The sequence below is a fragment of the Rousettus aegyptiacus genome, unplaced genomic scaffold, assembly GCF_014176215.1.
Source record: "Rousettus aegyptiacus isolate mRouAeg1 unplaced genomic scaffold, mRouAeg1.p scaffold_m13_p_12, whole genome shotgun sequence".
Lineage (NCBI taxonomy): Eukaryota > Metazoa > Chordata > Mammalia > Chiroptera > Pteropodidae > Rousettus > Rousettus aegyptiacus.
Genome location: NW_023416287.1, coordinates 21,750,097 through 21,767,937, shown reverse-complemented (window position 1 = coordinate 21,767,937; position 17,841 = coordinate 21,750,097). Strand labels below are relative to the sequence as shown.

The following is a 17,841-nucleotide window of genomic DNA, read 5'->3' as shown; positions in this document are numbered from 1 at the left end:
TCTGGGTAGGTCAGGGGTGATGGACACAAATCACCACTCACTCAATGGTCAGTCTACCCTTCTCCCTTAATAACGGAACCCCATTTTTGTTCAAGTGTGGCAATACAGCCAGCTTAAAACACACAAGTACCCAGAGTGGCAGCGGCAGTTCTGGCCTGTGAGCTCTGGGCAGAAACACCTGGGCTTGAGAATCTGGCTAATTGTCGTTTAGCCTGCAAGGGCCACAGGAGAGGTGGGCACCATGCCTTCAGCAGCTCAGAGTCTTCCCTGGTGCCAGGAAAGGGCTGGATTGAGAACTGAGGCCTAGCAAACACCTGCTGAAGGACGTCAGGTGGCCCCAGATGATCTGGGAGTCCTGAGAACCCACATCCTATCCAGGGACCAGGAAAAGAGGCCCCGAGAGAGAACCACCGTCCATCTCTCCTGGGACACAGGAGAGCGAGTACAGCGGTGGGGGCCAGGACACAGCTCTGCCACTGACCCACCCACAGGCCTAAGGGCACTCGCTCTTGGTCTTTTGTTACCTCAATGTCTTCATCTATAAAATGGAGATAACACCCCCCACCTCACAGAGCTGTTGTGACAACCTGACCTCTGCCTTCCTTGTCCGCTTTGTCTCCCATGACATCTTCTTCCCAACCATCTTCACTGAGCTCCCTTTGTGGACTCACCATGTTTTTGCCTACGCGGTGCCTTCTGACTAGAAAGCCCTTCCGAGCTCTTTCCACCTACTTATCTCGCAGCTGCAACTCAAGCATGGACGCCTGTGCACAGCTTCATAGAAGACAGAGTTCATGGCTCCCTCCATGGCGGCCCAACTGCACGTGACCCTTCTGGAGCACTCCTTACACCAACAGAACACAAGCTGTTTACACACGTCTCCCCCTGTGGACCCAAGTCTCATGTTTTGAGGGTTTCCCCACATACACAGGCATTTGGCTTAAGCAGCAGGTGTGCTGCTGGTGAGCTGTGAAGGGCTCTGGCAGAAGAGACGATGCCCCTAACCAGGCTCCGCACAGCCTGGAGCAAAGTAGAAAATGTTGCCCAGCTCTGCTCCAGCTGGCGCGTTCCCAGACCCAGCCCAGTGTGGAGCTCGACAAACCTTCCTTAATAGAAAGTGGCTCCCCTTCTTCTGCCTCCCAAAGGCCTTTTGATGGCAATAGGTCGTGCTGACACGCACTATTCGTCCTTGAAGTTGAGGTGGTTGGCTAGAGAGCTCTGCTCCGGCCTCTCACCCACGGGAAGGCGCTGCCGTGCCCATCTCACAGACAAGGTGAGAGAAGCTCGCAAAAGTTACCTAATCTGCTAGGGTCACAGGAATAAAAGAATCAAGGCACCCAGCCATGGGCCTGCTTAATCTAGGGTTAGAGGCTCTAGTCTATGCAGGCTCTGACACTACACCCCATGGGATCTCAGGGAGGGACTCAAGCTCCCTGTGATGGTTTCATGGGTTATACACTATGTCAAAACTTACCCACTGTACACTTTAAATATGTGCAGCTTGTTGCATGCTGACTATAGTTCAATAAAGCTGGAAGAAGGGAGGGGAGAGACAGAGAAGGAGCAGCAGCACCAGGACGAGTCTTTCTCAGGAAGCCAGGCGCGCGCGCACGCGCGCACACTTACGAAACTGCCAGCTGGCCTCTGGGGGCTCTCTAAGAATTTCTCGGCCCAGGCTTCTATCTGCTAGGGACACAGAGGCTACTTTTCATTTGCTCGTTTTATTTTTCCTGTGTGCCTGGCTCGCGCTGGGCACTAGGGGTTCAGAGGTAAATCAAACACAGTTCATGCCCTAGAAAGTTCGTTCTATCAGGTATGGTGTCACCTTCCCAAAATTTCACCTGAACTTAGCCACATGCCAAACACTCTCAGTCAGGCTCCCTTCACGAGATCTATTAGAGCTCTTCTTGGACCCGATTTTGTTTCTAGCCTTGACATCTCTTGGGAGAAAGCTTTCAATTAGCACACAACTCCAGTAGAATTCTTTCATCTGTGCTAAACAGACATCCAAGCCGAACCCCAACTGATTTCTAATAATTGATTAATGAGATCTGAGTCAAGTCTTCACAGAATCAAAGGAATTTAGGACAGGAAAGAATCTGAAGGTTTCAAAGCCCAACATCCATTTGTTTGAAGCTCCATTTCTCTGAATAACATTCCTGTTTTGCAGTCACTCAGGCCCAGTTTGAATACCTCCCGTGAGAAGGGTGCTCACTACCGACTGAAGAGGCATTGGATCTTTGGAAGACTAGAGGCATTATAAAGTTCTTTCTTTCTAACTATGGATGGAACGGTACTGGCATTTATTAAGCGCCTACTGTGTGTCAAAGTCTGTGCAGGGGGTTTTACACATGTGAAATCTCTAATCTAGCTTAATTGTCATGCTGGCTTTGCTCCTATGAGGCTGGGATTATGATGCCTGTTTTTATCACTGAGGATACAAAGGGTCAGGAAATCAGGTGACTTGCCCATGGTCACAAAGTAAGTCTATGGTAGAGACTGAGATGGCAGTCCTAGTGTGTTCAACTCCAAAGTCTGTGCTCTCAGTTCTCAACCACTCAGAGAGCAGGGAGAAGGGCTCACATCCCAGTCTTCTTCATCTGGATGTTGGCCTCTGGGATTCTGTCTCCTGCCAGTCCTACTGAATCCTGAGGCTCATCCTCTCCCTGGCACGGAGCTCTCAGAGTGAGGAGCCCCTTCCTGCAGGGGTGGAGAAGGGCTTTCCAGAAGGAAGCCACAAAACAGGGAGTTGGCTCAAGTTGTCCTACAGCTCCAATCTGGGGCCCAGTTACCATCCAGCATGGCCTGGTCTTTGCAGGACATGGAATAGGAGGGTGTGGAGAGGTCAGGTATTCTCCATTCTCTGAGAGCACAGAGCTTGGCATGGTGACTAAGAGCCCTGGCTCTGTGAAGGAGCTGTGGAAGTCAGAAGAGGGACTCCTGAAAGATGGCATTTGATCTAGGCTTTGAGACAGGAACATGGGGAGATAGCAGTAGTGGTAGCAAAACAATTTCAGGCAGAGGGAACGGGGCAAGTCCAAGTAATTGAGGTGGAAAAGAATGACCTGTGGATGGAATACTGCAGACCTGGGGTAGAATGCATCCAAGGGTCCCCTAGAGACATTTCTGAAGTAACAAAGCTTTAAAATGCCCTTCTGTATAGTTCTTAGGCCAGCTCGCTCCAACCAGGCCCAGGGTTGCTAAGCTTGCTCTTAAGAGTCCAGCTAAGGGCTGAGGAGGGAGGAATGGGCATTCACAGGCCTCAGAGAACATAAAGAGAAAAAACAAGAAGGCAAAGAGAGAAAAAGGGGAGAATGTGGACAGAAAGTGGTATCAGATATTTGGTAGCTCAGCTACACATAACAGCTGTGAGAACTTGGACAACTTGCTTAAATTCCCTGTGACTCAATTTTCTCTTCTATAATATTTTCCTCAAAAGTGGTAGGAGGGTACTATAAGGTCACACATCCCTGCTCCTGATATGTAGTGTAGCTGTTATCATTAACCTGGACAAGAACTGGGTCTCAGAGGGGCAGAGAAGCACCTGAGGACCATAGAGAGGAGGGCCATGGCTGCTTTATACAAGGCCCTTCCAAACAGAGGATGTCCGCAGACCATCCCACTTCCTTTCAGGCAGGAACAATTGATCCCTCTTTGGTAGATGAGAACATGGCCCGGGGGTAAGGCAATTTGTCTGAGGCCCTGGGCTAGTTTGCAGCAGAACTGGAGATGAGCCAGGCCCAAATGAAGCCGGTGCTCACCCTGAGCAGCAAGTAGCTCCTAGGAGGCTCAGGATGCTTCAGTGGAAGGAGCTGAGGCTCCTGCCTCTCTGGCTCTGTGCCCCAAAGAGGAAGAGGGCCTCAGTTGGATACCCCATGGCTGCCCCATAGCTTTCATTTCACTGCAAAGCCTAAGCTTGGCATGACTCTCTCCCAGTTGGACTCAATGTCCAAAGTCTCCCACTTCTGAAAGGGAGGATGGGAGGGAGGTGAGTGGTACAATAAAGAGAGGAGGGGTTGGCTGGGAGGTAAGAGGTAGAAGTGTTTATCAAACTGGCCTCCTTATGAGGCTTTAGGAAAGACCCAGGATTCACTGTGTCTCCATTTCCACCATTTAAAAAGCCCAAGAGAACTGGGGAGTGCCCTTTGCTGAGGGCCACCAACCATGTTGGTGAGCTCACTGCTCCAGAACTTGTTTACCTTACACAGTCCCACTCCTCTCCATTTCCCCAGTTCTTATTCTGCCAACCCTTTAGATTCTGTGCTCGTTCTTCCTCCTCCAGGAAGTCTTCCCAGATAGCCTATAGTTATTCTTCCACCTTGGAATGCCAGCGGCACCCACTGCTTGTATCACCTGTGACCAGTCCTACTAGAATTCCAGGTCCTCTGGATTGAAGGACTGTCAAGTACAGTCATTCCGAACTCCATCCCATTGCAAAAATTCCTTCTAAAATGTCTGGACCTATGTGAATAGCCCAAAGATGAGGAGCTAGCTTTCAACACATACTGTTTCATTGTTAGATGGTTTTTCAGTTTAGAATGTTCTTCTTGGAACTCAGCCAAAATTCGCCTCCCTGGATGGCACTTGTAAGTGCTTATCTGGGGTCTGCCTCTCAGGGCATGCGAAAGCCTGGGTCTTTCCTGTGATTGTACTTTGAGTATCTGCAGATAATTACCTTTAAGCCCTGAAGACTACTATTCTGTCCCAACAGCGTGGGAAGCCTCGTCCCATATACCTGGGTTGGTGACCTGACCCCACCATTTCATATACAACTCCGGCCAGTTTCTTCTTTCTAACAGTCGTGGTTTCCTCAACTGTAAAAAGTCCCTACCTCACCAGGTAGCACTGTGCCTCACCGGTCGTATGTGGTGGTTTTATTATTTTGTTCATTAATCACTTATTTAGAAGCAATGTGGCTTAGAAGAATACAGCTTCGATGCCAAGCATTTAAGTGCAGACTCTGCTACATAGCAGCTGTGTAACCTTGAACAAACCATGTCCCCTCTCTGAGCCTCAGTGTCCTCCTCTGTAATGTGAGGGTAACATACACTAAGTGGGCTTGAATCATTTTGCTTCTTGTTCTTTCTGATGTATCTGCATCTTGGCCTTTCTTCTGGATCTGCCCAGTTTTCCAAGTTAACAATAATGCAGCTACCCTTTTACTGAGCATCATTGTGTGGTGGGCACAGGGCTGACTGCTTCACTCAATCCCCATATCCACTCTCTAAAACAGGTGCTACATTACTAGCACCTAATACTCCAAAGGCACGTAATCTAACGGCAGCTATGAGTAATGTTTCTGTGAACCGGGCCGTGAGCACCATCCATATATATTTATCAGGCTAAAAAGCTCCCTGACTGTAGGGACCACATCTTGGTGTCTGCCCCAGAGCAGACACTCCATACATACTGGTTGAATGAACAGGTGTAAATGCTCTGCATTCCCCCACAGTGGCCAGGATAAAGCACTACCACAGTAGGTGCTCGATCAACATTTCATTAACTGGAGCCACAAAAATGTAACCTGTCATGAGTGGCTTTAGTCTGAATCCCAGAAGGCCCTGAAACCATGTCAGTGGGGCTCCCCCTCCTAGCTGGGAACTCCTCCGAGGTCCTTCTCTGAGAATGCTCTAGGCTTCCTCCATCACCAGATCCCGACTTTTGCTCTGAGGTGGTCGTGTGGCAGAGCTGTACATGGACAGACAGCTGACTGTCTGGACCTCATCACGACCCAAGCAGAAGGTGGCAGAACCTCAGCTGCAAGGCCAGCATGGCTTCCAAAGAACAGGAACCGCCCTTGCCACTGAGGAGCTGCCAGAGCCTCTCTTCATGCCTGTCTCTCAAGGGTGGCTTCTGTGTCAGGCCTCACAGGCCATCGGCCAAGTTCCCTCATCTGAGGGCTGCCGCCCAAGCTTCCAGAGACCCTGAGGTAGGGAGGCCCAGCTAGTGCCAACTTCAGTGGGGCACAGAGGTGTCTGGGGGCCTAGAGGCTCAATCTTGACAGTGCCGCTAAAGGGAAGGGATACAAACAGGGCCTTTGAAGCTGGAAGGGGAGGGGGTGGGCAGAAGCAGAAGCTCTCAAGCTGCCACAGTAACGTGTTACCTAGCCTTGCAGACGAAGCGTGCGCTGGCCCAGGAGCACCTCTCCAGCCTCGTTTCTCCTCCGCACTCATGCTCAGCCGACAACTACTGAGCACTACGTGCCTGGCATCTAGAACTTTACATCAGACTGATGGCCTGCCACAGACGCATTTTAATGTATATTTTAAAATGTTGCCTAGTTGACCACATTTAAAAAATCAAGAGATGTCACCAACAAACATCCGGACCACTGTCTCATAAACCAGAAGATCTGACAACATCGGGCCCACGTTCTTGCACGGCCAGGATGGCGGGTGTAGGCTAGCAGCTGTCTCTTTCAAGCCAGCCATTTGCTATAAATCCCCAAATGGCCCAACCTGTTCTGCTTCTGCAGACAACTAGGTTTGAGGTCCTTTGCTTTATTTACATGCTGTATTATGTCATACACATCTTTTAATGACCCTATAAGATAGATAGTATCATTTATCCATTTTACAGAAGAGGAAACAGAGGCTCTGAGAGAAAAAGTATCTTGGTCAAGATTCGAACCCAAGCAGCTTGACTTCAGAGCCAAACACCAGAGACTGTTCTGTGACAAAATGAGCAAAATATGGACAATGCAGTGAGTTTTTAATAAAGCAAAATGCATTCAATTTGAAGGAGTACCTTTTTTTTTCCCCCTCGATGATATATATCCTTTTTTCTTTGGGGTTAGAGGTGTTAAAATGATATGATAGTGATAGTAGACAGAACTCTACGTATCTCTTGAATGTCTTTATCTGGCAAAATAAAAAGCTGGCTGACCTAGGATAGATTCCCAAATATACTGATCTTTGAAATCTAAATCTGAGGACCACTGCTCTGCTATCCAGCCTTCCTGTCCCAGAATGACAGCATGCTTCTGCTGCTGCTCCTGGTTCAAAAAACCCAAACCACCTCTATCAGCATCTCATCCTACCTTTGAAGAGGTGGCTTTAGAACTGAGCCTTTCCCAAGCCCTCTCCCTCCAGCAAACCCACAGAGCATTTGTTCATGCCTCTTGTTATATTTATCTCATTCTTCCTCAAGTTACAGTTATCTGCATCCTATCCACTCTTGTACCCACTAAAGTGGTTACAGAACAGAAGAAAGAGTTGCTGAATTGTCAGCCAATCAGAGCTTTGAAAGCCCTTAGAAATCACCACCTCTGACTCTCATCTTGCAGGTGTAGAAAAGCAAAGGGCCTCGCCTTGGGCCACCCAGGGAGTCTCCCTCCTCCTCAGTGCTGGCTCTTTCCACTGCACCAGGCTGCTTCCCAGATACCCCTTTTTGGTTGACTCAGCACCTCTACTCAGAGGACAGTGCCGAGCATGTGACAAACACTTCATAAATATCTGTCTATTAAGAGATGCAAAGCAGCCTAGGGAACACAAGCCTCCTTCTCTCCAAGGACCCTCAGCTTGAGCTTCATATCACCTGCATCAAACCTCCACTCAGTGTGAGCTGCCCATCAAATGAAGAAATGGCACCTCAGTCCCCTTGTGACCTGGATGTAGAAAGACTGCATGCAGCTGAGAAATGCAATCCCCATTAGACCAGAGTTATGATCGCAGCTTTGCTGAGCAATCTTGGGTAAATGCCTTCACCCCTCCAGGTATTAGGTGCTCCTGACAGAAGGAATGCTGAGAACAGATATGAGAAAGAATTCCTGAAGCCTACTGGATGGCTGTAAGCACTAGACAGGTTTTCTAAGAGGAATTTAAGAGTCTTGCCTCTAAAAACCTCTAAGGACAGGAAAGGTTCTGGCCCACCTGGGACAAATGAATAGTTCCATTGGAACTGTGCCACAGAGTGAGCTGGAATGGCCCCTCAACCTCTGTGGCCACTTTTTGGGTTGCTGGGGTCAAGAGCCAACAAGTCTTTAAAACTGTTCAGAAATGTCCTAAGCTGAGTAGAACGTTTATCATGATCACCACCACCACCACCACCACGCACAAACTCAGTGCCAAAAATAAGGAGATGGCAATAGTATCATCTCTCTAAAGCTTCTTGACCCCTGAGTAGGAAAGACCATCTCCCTTTCCCTGTCCCATTATACCCCATATCAGTATTATCACAGATCCTAGATGGTTTATCATCCCTACACGTTTAGACATTTGTCTCCCACTGTCAGTTATGAGCTTCTCGAACTAAAGATCAATTCTTTCTTACTCTTTCCTGTATCCTGTGCACTTATCCCAAGGCCTGGTTAATAAATAATAAACAAATGCTGATTAATTAGCTAGACAAGGAATCCCCTCCACTCCTATTCTGGGACAAGGTGGCATTTGGGCCTTATTCGAGTCAGTAGATGCATCCAGTCCATCTGGGGAATGGGAACACTGACATTTAGAACTGGTTTACCCAAAGCTACTCCATCAATGAGAGAAGGCTCAGACTAAAAGAAACCTTTTTGCCTCCCAGCTAAACTTTCTCAGGTTCTATAGCACATTAGCTGTGTAACTCCGGGCAAGACTCTTTGCTTCTATACCCTAGCTTTCTCACTTATAAACTGGGTAAATGATAGTGCCTACATAATGGGATCGTCTGAGAAATAAATAAGTGAACCTGTGTAAAACAGCATGGCACATAAGAAATGCTCAAAAAATGAATGATTGTCATTCATTCCTGGCCATTCTCCTTGGTAAAGGGGTACGCATTGCCCACCAGCAAATCAGAGCTCATGGTGAAAGGAAGACTTTTCAGCACTGACTTACACACTTTTCAACCCAGCAAGTCCCCTGCAGTAATCACTCTGGGGAAAGGCCTGATCTCTTGTCACACATCCTTCACAGCTTTCCCTTCTCTAAACCCCTACGCACACATGCAACACACACACAACTCACAGCTGTGACAGCAAGTCTGCATGAAAAGGCAGCAAAACTTTTGCAAGAGCATGATCCTTCGAGTCAGATAGACCTGGTGTCAGGTAACAGTTCGGCCACTTCTAGCTGTGCAATCTTAGGCAAATCGATCTCTCTATGCCTCAGTCTCATCATCTTTCAAATAGGTATAATTTGTTATGAGGATTACCTGAGATAAGTAATGGTTGGGTACTCCATAAAAGATACTGAAAGTAATAATTGTCCTATTTTCCTTTAACAAAATCCACTTGACAAAATGTCAGAACCGAAAGGGACTTTAGGGATCATGTAGTCCAGCCCACTCATTTTATAGCTAGAGACCTAGAGATCTTGAGAGGAGGCATGCATGATTGGCCCAAGGTCACACATGAGGCAGTGGCGGAATGAAACCTGGGACCCGGGTCTCCTGAATTTTTTACTGAGCATCCTTTTGTCCCACTTGATTCTCCTTATCTGTCCCCCTCCCCCCAAACACAGCAAGTGGCTGGAATCACTCTCTTTCAAATCCTCTTCCCTTCATGTTCATCTTAGCATCATCTGTTTGCCAATGTCACTACTCTCCCAGGCACACCTAGGCCCCTCAAGTCTGACTTGAGGACAAGGTAAAACCACTAATGGCCACTGACAATAGTAATAACGGAATTAGTAAAAGCAATAATAACGACAACCAACAACCTGCACAGTGCCCTTACTTCAAAGTGATTTCACCTATACCATCAACACATTTCTGTAGTTTCTCCCTAACCTTGGCTTAGAAATATAATTTGCTCAAACTTACTGAGGACTTTCTTTGTGCCTAGCCACAGACTAGAGGTTGGAGACTCAGGAGAAAGGCAGGGCCTCTGCTGGGAGAAGCTCCCAATCTAATGGGGATTTAGGGAAGGTGGGGACATCACAACTTCTTTTGGCCCAAATGATGCAGCAGCAAAATGCCCTGCCCCATCCTGTGGGGTGCCTTCTTTATCATGCTGTCAAGAGGAAGAATGTATCTGGAATAAATCAGAGCAAGAAAGGGTAAATCTGAGGCTGAAAATGAGAGCAAGAGGGAAGATAAAGAATAGAATATATGGACACCAAAAATTTGACTGCCTCATCTCAGGGAGATTCTAGTGAGAGACTCCAGAGAGGGCAAGGGAGCAGCAGTGGGAACCAGGTAAAATCAGGAAGCCTTGGTTCCTGCCCCCTGCAAGCACACAAGATTCTGAGGCTTCTGTTTCCTTAGGGACTCACTCTGCCCTCAGATGCCTAGATTTTCCAAACCCAGTACTGGGCTATATATACCTCCTTGGGACCATCATTTGCTAGAATGATGTCACGGCTCTTGCAGTGGAAATGTTTGTACCTCCTGGTTGCTTCCTAGACCCTCAGCCAGGCAGCCCAACACACTCCAGCATTCATTATCCTCTGGCAGGGATGCCGTCTGCAGGGATATGGAAGAGCCTGGAGGGGTGGGGGAGTGGGGAGAGAAAGCTCAAAGAAGCTACCCCTCCTCTCTTTCTCCAGTCTATTTCCCAAGTCCCTGAGAACCCTTGTGCCAAGTCTAGGCATGATTTTAGGTGTTACCATATACATCTCATTTAATCCTCATATCCTCTGAGACATGTACCTTTCTTCCCATATTTACAGATAAGGAAACTGAAGCTTGGGGAAGGGAAGTTACTTGACAAAGGTCACCGTAGTGTTGGCACAGGAATGCCAGTATTGGACTGTCTGATGCCTCCAGTTCCATGAGGCCCACAAGGTCAATGTTTCACTTGAGAAGCCCATAGTTAAAAGAGATCAACTGAGGAAATCCCAATGATTTCATCTACTCAAGTTTAAATTCTGGGTTTCTTTAATAGAGCAGTCCCCCTGACATGTAAGAGCTACTTGAGTGGCATATTAAAATTGTACAGACCATCTAATCCAACTCTTGCATTTAACAGATGAGCAGACAGACACCCACGCCTAAAGAATTTTAAAATGGCTACTGTGGCCTACTAGCAAACTAAGGGACTAGAACCCCAATCTCTGGCACTTTCCCTACACCATCCTACCTGCAGAGACCACCTTTTCTGAGAAGCAACTCCAGCTTAACCCACACCACCAGGTGGGCAGAGAAGGCAGAGGAAACAGGCAGTGTGTAACCAGGCCTCTCCTCACCTGCAGGGCTGAGGAAGGGAATATGGGGCTTCTCCGGCTAGTAGGTGTTCCAAACAACCCAGTTCCCTGCTAAGGAGTGGAAGGAGAAAGCACCATATGTATCCCATGGAAGCTTCAGGAAGACTGAGACTCAGATCTCCCACTCTAGAGGTTATGGACATTTTTTCCATATCTACTGCAGAGCCCCAATGCTTCTCGGGTGAATATGGGAAAGAGGCAGTCACTGGCACTTGACCTTGGGTTGGGTGTGGGGTTCCATCATTCTCACACCCCCAGGTACCCTTGCTCCTCTATGAGAAAAAAAGCTTAAATGTTTGCCAAATGCTGAAAGAGAAAGACAAATAGGAATGGGCTGGTCCCTAAAAACCTCCTAATCGCCCACCTTGGGCATCTTCCCTGTTGCAATAAGCTCTCTAATTGTGAATTACACGCGGTAGTGGTGGTGTGGGGGGTGCAATTAGAAGGATTTAGGGGAATGAAGGGAGGGTAAGAATGAGTCACAGTTAACCCTTCGTCGGCCGCTGCCCTCTGAGGATTCTACCGCAGCGAACGGCCCCCGCCCGCCGCCGCGGTGCGGCGCAGGGCCCGCTCCCCGCTCGCCACGGCCTCCTCACCTGAGCCCACTGGCCCTCCGCAGCCCCGCCGGCTCGCACCACTCCGCCCCGGCTTGGCGCAGCGCCTCTGCAGTCGCTGCTGCAGCTGCCTGGCCCTGATCAGCAACCTGCAGTGGTGGGGGGAAAAAGGCAGACAGGTGCGGGTGAACGCGGGCGGGGACTCCCAGGCAGCCGAGCCCGCGGCCGCTGACAGCTGGGCCGCCGCAGCCAGAAAGCCTGCGGGTCAGGCTGCCTGCCGAGCGCTCCGTCCGCTCCTCCTCGCTGTCCGCGCCTCCCCTCCCCCCATCCCGTACTTGGCACTCTGGGCCGAGGCCCGCGCGGCTGGGCGGTGGGCCCGGAGGTCCCCGGGGTCCCTGTCATTACCTGCGGAGGCTTCCATGGCTTCGGCTGCCCTGCCGGGGCTGCCGAACAGCTCTCCGGAGCCCCTGCTGGAGAAGGCTAACTGGGTGCTCGCCGGGGCTGGGGCTGCCGGAGGGGAGGGGGGAAAGTGAGGTGGATGGAAGGGATGAGCCAGTCGGCGGCTCGCCGGCAGCTGCGTAAGCGACTGGTCTTCACTTTCCTTCTTAAAGAGATAGTTGGCATCTTGTTCCCGAGGGCGTGGGAGCAGAGACGTGAGCGCGCAGAGTGGCGTCCCCTCCCACCTAAACACCAGCCTGTGCTTAGAGATGGGCGGTAGGGCATCGCCGAAAGCGAGTTGGTCTACTGAAAGGCTGTGTGAACCTGGGCTAGTCCCTTTACCTCTTTGGGCCTCAGCTTTCTGGTCCTTAACGCCGGATGATGCTACTAATCTCGCTTCCTGGCACACAGTCGGCTTACGTTAAACAGAAATTTGAACCCAATTCCTTTAGGAACATTTGTCACTCCCCAAACCAAGTATCTCTGAGTACCAGGGTTGTTTAATGCAAACTGCACTTGGCTACTAAGAAAAATGATAGCAAGAATTTAAAATATCTGAAAACGAAGGTGTTGTTCTTTGAAGTTAAAATGGTGGTGAATCATTGGAAAGGTGGAAAGCTAAACAATCACAACCTAACGTAAATGTTCATGAAACACCTTTTCCCTCTGTCTTCCATCACTGTCACAGGGAAAACAAGGGAAGATCAAGGGGGGAAAGTCCAGAAAATTGTATTCTCTGCCTAGCCCTCCTACTTCTAGTCATGTAACAAGAGATCTCTCCACAAGAGATGTTAACTCACTCTGTGGACCCGTTTTTTATATAGTTCACGTGTGGGAAGCAGGGTGCAGAAGGAAGGTGCTACCTCCTTCTTAACCAGCCCTAACTATCTGATCAGTCATTCCTCTGCTCAAAACCATCACTCATCTTTGCTCAAATGTCACTGCTTCAGGGAGAACTTCCTTGACCACCCTACATAAAACCATAACTCCCTCCTCTCCCACTCCCTCTGCCATAGTTTTGCTGTATTTCGCCACCAGTTGATGTGTTGTATATTTACTATTTGTTAGCCGTCATGATCATCCCCACGAGAATGTATGGTCCACGAGGGAAGGAACTTTGTTTTGTCCTCTACTAGATCCCTAGTCCCTAGAATAGTGCCTAATACATATCAGGTGCTCAATAAATATTGACAGAGCGAGTGAGAGAGCAAGCACACATTGTACCTGGCCCTAGTCTCTATAACACTAGACCAGATGCCATCCTGGTCTCTTAAGACTCTTAAGTCTTTAAGTTTCTGTTTACTCTTGGCAAGGCAGAATTTGGTACCCTCTACTATCTACCCTAAGCTGACTTTTCCAAGAGAAGAATTTATAAAGTGACTTCACCAACTTTGTATCATGACCCTGCAACACTGTCCTGGTGAGAAACAGTATTTATAAAGTACAAAAAGAAATAATTATTTTAAATTAACTGTTACTTTTCAAAGCTGAATCTTTTTCTGTAGCTCTGATTTGTGGTAAACCCATTACTCTATAACAATACCTATAATTTTGCAATAAATTTTTTTGGTATTGGTTATATTTTCCCCTCTATTCAATTACATTGAATTCTCCTATCAGATGACCATCATTATATCACACTTTGTGGAAAAAATGGTACAGCAGTTGTAGCAGGATAAGAAACTATGGTTGAAAAAGCCATATAAAATAAGTTCCGCTGTTTAAAAAAACCGATGCTGTATTAGCAAGTTAATTGATGAAATGTTTGATTTGCCCTAAGGCCCACCTAAATTATATAAGTGATTTCTTTACACTTAAAGCAAAACGATAGGAAGCCATGTAATTATTGTTTATGAGGAGATAATTTCTGAGGTCCTCATTAAAAAGAGATTTTTTTGTCCCCCATTTCCCGCCCCCTCCCCCCCCCCACCGCTTGGTACTTAGAGACTACATTTCCCAGTAATCTCCACAAGGAGCTTCCCCAAAGCTAGAGAGCACCTCTACCGACAATACTCTCATTTGGAATGGTTTCAGCTAGTAAAGAATTTTTTTCTCAGCATCATAAAGCATGTGATTGCAAAGAGAACCAGTGTTTAATTATAATATAAATTGCAACAAATGAGAATTTTAAGCATAACATAAAACTATTCTAAAGAAATCAGTAGTTTTGTTTTGTTTTGTTTTGTACTAATTGGGAAATACTCCTATTTGTTCAGTTTCAAAGCAATTTTGGTCCCAACTCTGGTTAAGCACACTCTTCACATTGAATGTCACAATAAAACCTGAACAAAATGCATGGAGCAACTACGTGAAAACTCTGAAGACAGAATGCTAGCAGACAAGTTGGGGAAGAAGGCCAGAATTTGATGTACCACTAAACTAGTGAATTTACCCTTTTCGTTTCCTCTGGTATCCCCTGGTCTGGTCTCAAGGCAGCCCAAACTCCAGAAATGGGGAATTGACACAGTGAGAGCTCCCAGAGAATCTCCCTAGTTCTGTCTTGAAAATAAGGAAAGGAGAACCCTAATGCTCCGGGTAAGTGGGGAAATAATTTTTCTTTTCTTTTTTAGTCTTTTCTCCATTATCTCATGACCCAGCCTCTAAGCAATCCTGCAGTGATGGCTGTGACAGTAGGAACACACAGGTGCCTAAAACTCTGAGGAGAAACTTCTCCAATCAGAACAGCTGTGGTCCTGAGAAAGGATGAGCCTCTGCTGTTTTTCATCTCTTTCTGTCCTCCCACCATTTGACTCCAGATTTGGGTTCAATCATGGAAAAAAGGCAACAAAACAGAGCAGAGTAAATAAGGCTCCTGGCTCCTGCTCTCTAGCGAATTCCAAAGAGGATAAACTAAATAATAAAGATAATATAGAAAAATAATAACTTTCAGTTACTATTGAAAAGTAAAAACAAAGAAAAGCTTTTAAAAGCAATCAGAGAAAAATGATGTGCTAATTACATGGGAAAAATTATTTGAGTAACTGTGGATCTCTCAAACAAAATCTCTAATACTACTGAAAAGAAAAAAGAGAGAAGACATAAATTAACAGTATCTAGAATGAAAAAAGGGTTATTACTATAGACCCTACAGACATTGAAAGGGTAAGAGAATACTCCAAACAACCTTATATACATAATCACCTGTTTAGATTAAGTGGAACAATTCCTTGCAAACCACAAACTACCAAAACTCACGGCAAATGAAATAGGTAACTGAACAGCCCTACAACTATTTAAAAATTGAATTTATAGTTTAAAACCTTCCAAAATATAAATCTCCAGATCCAGATGGTTTCATGGGTGAATTCTACGAAACATTTAAAGAAGAAATAACACCAATTCTGCAGTCTCTTCCAGAAAAATAAAATGGGAGAAAATGCTTTCCAAGTTATCTTATGAAACCAATATTATCCTGGTACCAAAACCAGTAAAAGAGAGTAAAAGACAAATACAGACCAATATTCCTCATGAACACAGATGCAAAAATCCTAAACAAAATATTAGTCAATCCATATGAAAAGATGCTTAACATCATTAGTTATTAGGGAAGTGCAAGTCAAAACAACGAGATATCACTTTGCACTCACTAGGATTGCTATAATTGAAAAAAGTGACAATAACAAAGTATTGGCAAGAGTATAGAGAAATTGGAACTCTCATATATTGCTGGTGGAAATGTAAAATGGTGCAGTTACTTTGGGAAACAACGTGACAGTTCCTCAAAAGGTTAAACATAGAATTATAATATGATATCTCTATATTATAGAGATATGGTATCATGATAACTCAGCAATTCTACTCCTAGGTATATAGTCAAGAAAAATGAAAATATGTATACACAAAAGCTGAAACACTAATGTTCATAACAACATTGTTCATAATTGTCAAAAAGTTGAAAATAACCTATGTGTCTATCAACTGATGAATTGATCAACAAAATGTATAATGGAATATCAATTTAGCCATTAAAAGAATGAAGTACAAATACATTCTAAAACATGGATAACCTTAACAAAATTATGCTAAGTGAGAAAAAGCCAGGCAGAAAAGGCCATATACTATATGAGAAACAGAAAGTGAATTAGTGATTGCTAGGAGTTGTAGGAAGGGAGGAGATGAGGAGTGATTGCTAAAGACTGTGAGGTTTCTTTTGGGATGATGAAAACGTACTAAAATTAGATAATGCTTATGATTGTATAACACTGTGACTATATTAAAAACCATGAATTGAGTATGTTAAAAAGGGTGAATTTTATGTTATGTGAATTTTATCTCAATAAAGCTGTTAAAATATATTAGAAAATTGAATCCAGTGATACATAAAAGAAATAATACGTCATGACAAATTGGAATTTTTTCTGGAAATGCAAAACGGGTTAAAAAATCAAAAATCAATTGGTGTAATCCACCATATTAATAGTCTAAAGAAGAAAAACCTCATGATTCAATCGATAAATTCAGAAAAAGCAGTTAACTAAATTCAATATACATTCATGATAAAAAGCAAATAAACAAACCACAAACCTCTCAACAAACTAGGAATAGAAAGGAATATCCCCAACCTGATAAAAATTACATGTGTATGTGCATGCGCGCGTGCGCACACGCACACACACGAACCAGCTATAACTAACATCTTACTTCATGGTTAAAGAGTAAATGCTATCCTTGATTTGGAACAGACTGCAAAGAAGGAAATGAAACTGTCCCTATTTGCAGACAACATGATTGAGTAGAAAATCCCAAGGAATCTACAAAAAACAAATTCCTAGAACTAATTTGTGAGGTTAGCAAGGTCACAGGATTCAAAGTTAACTCACAAAAGTCAATTGTATTAATGACAAAATTACAGCGTTGGGGAACAATTAGTGGTTGTCAGGGACTATGGAAGAGGGTAGAAAGGGAGGTGGCTGTGGCTACAAAAGGGTAGCACAAGCAATCCTTGTGATGGAACTGTTCTGTTTCTTGAATGTGGTGGCTGTCACATGAAGCTACATATAATTGTATAAAACTAAATGCACACAAATAAGTGCATGTAAAACTGGTGAAATACAAATAAAGTGAGTACATTGTATTAACATCCATTTCCTGTGATGTGTATTATAATTATGTAAGATGTTACCTTTGGGGGAAAATGGTTGAAGGGTATACAGGATCTTTCTATTACTTTTTTACAACTGCATGAGAACCTACAATTATCTCAAAATATAAAGTAAACAAAATATCAATTGGAACTCTCATACATTGCTAGTGGGAGTGCAAAAAAGTACATCCACTCTGGAAAATAATTTGGTAATCTCTTATAACGTTAAACATGCATTTACCATATTACCCAGCAATCTCACTCCTAGATATTTACTCTAGAGAAATAAAGACTATATTCACACAAAAACTGTGCACAGGTAAATGCAGCAACTCTGTTTATAATTGTCAAAAACTGGAAACAACTTAGATGTCCTTCAAGAGATAAATGGATAAATAAACTGGTATATCTAGACAACAGAATACTACTCAGCAATAAATAGGATAGAACCACTGATAACATGCAACAAATCAGATTAATCTCAAAGACATACTGAGTGAAAGAAGCCAGCCTCCAAAAGGTTACATACTATATGACTCCATTTATAGGACATTCTCAAAAAGAGAAAACTATAGTCATGTAGAAGAGTCTTTGCCAAGAATTAGAATGAGGGAAGGGTGTGACTAAAAAGGGAGTTTTTTGG

General features: G+C 45.3%; 1 protein-coding gene across 4 annotated transcripts in view; it reads right to left on the bottom strand.

Moving 5' to 3' along the window:
* Positions 1-12,205, bottom strand: part of SNPH (syntaphilin) — a 37,880-nt gene extending 25,675 nt beyond the window's left edge. For 2 of the 4 annotated variants that reach the window (XM_016148909.2, XM_016148910.2), the window contains exons 1-2: positions 12,083-12,205; positions 11,720-11,826 (exon numbers count right to left, since the gene is read on the bottom strand). The gene's annotated coding sequence lies outside the window, so the exon portion shown is untranslated. Of the gene's footprint in view, positions 1-10,305; positions 11,679-11,719; positions 11,827-12,082 lie in introns of those variants that run through there. The other 2 variants (XM_016148906.2, XM_016148907.2) reach the window with 2 other exon arrangements.
* Between the last annotated feature and the right edge of the window lie 5,636 nt (positions 12,206-17,841).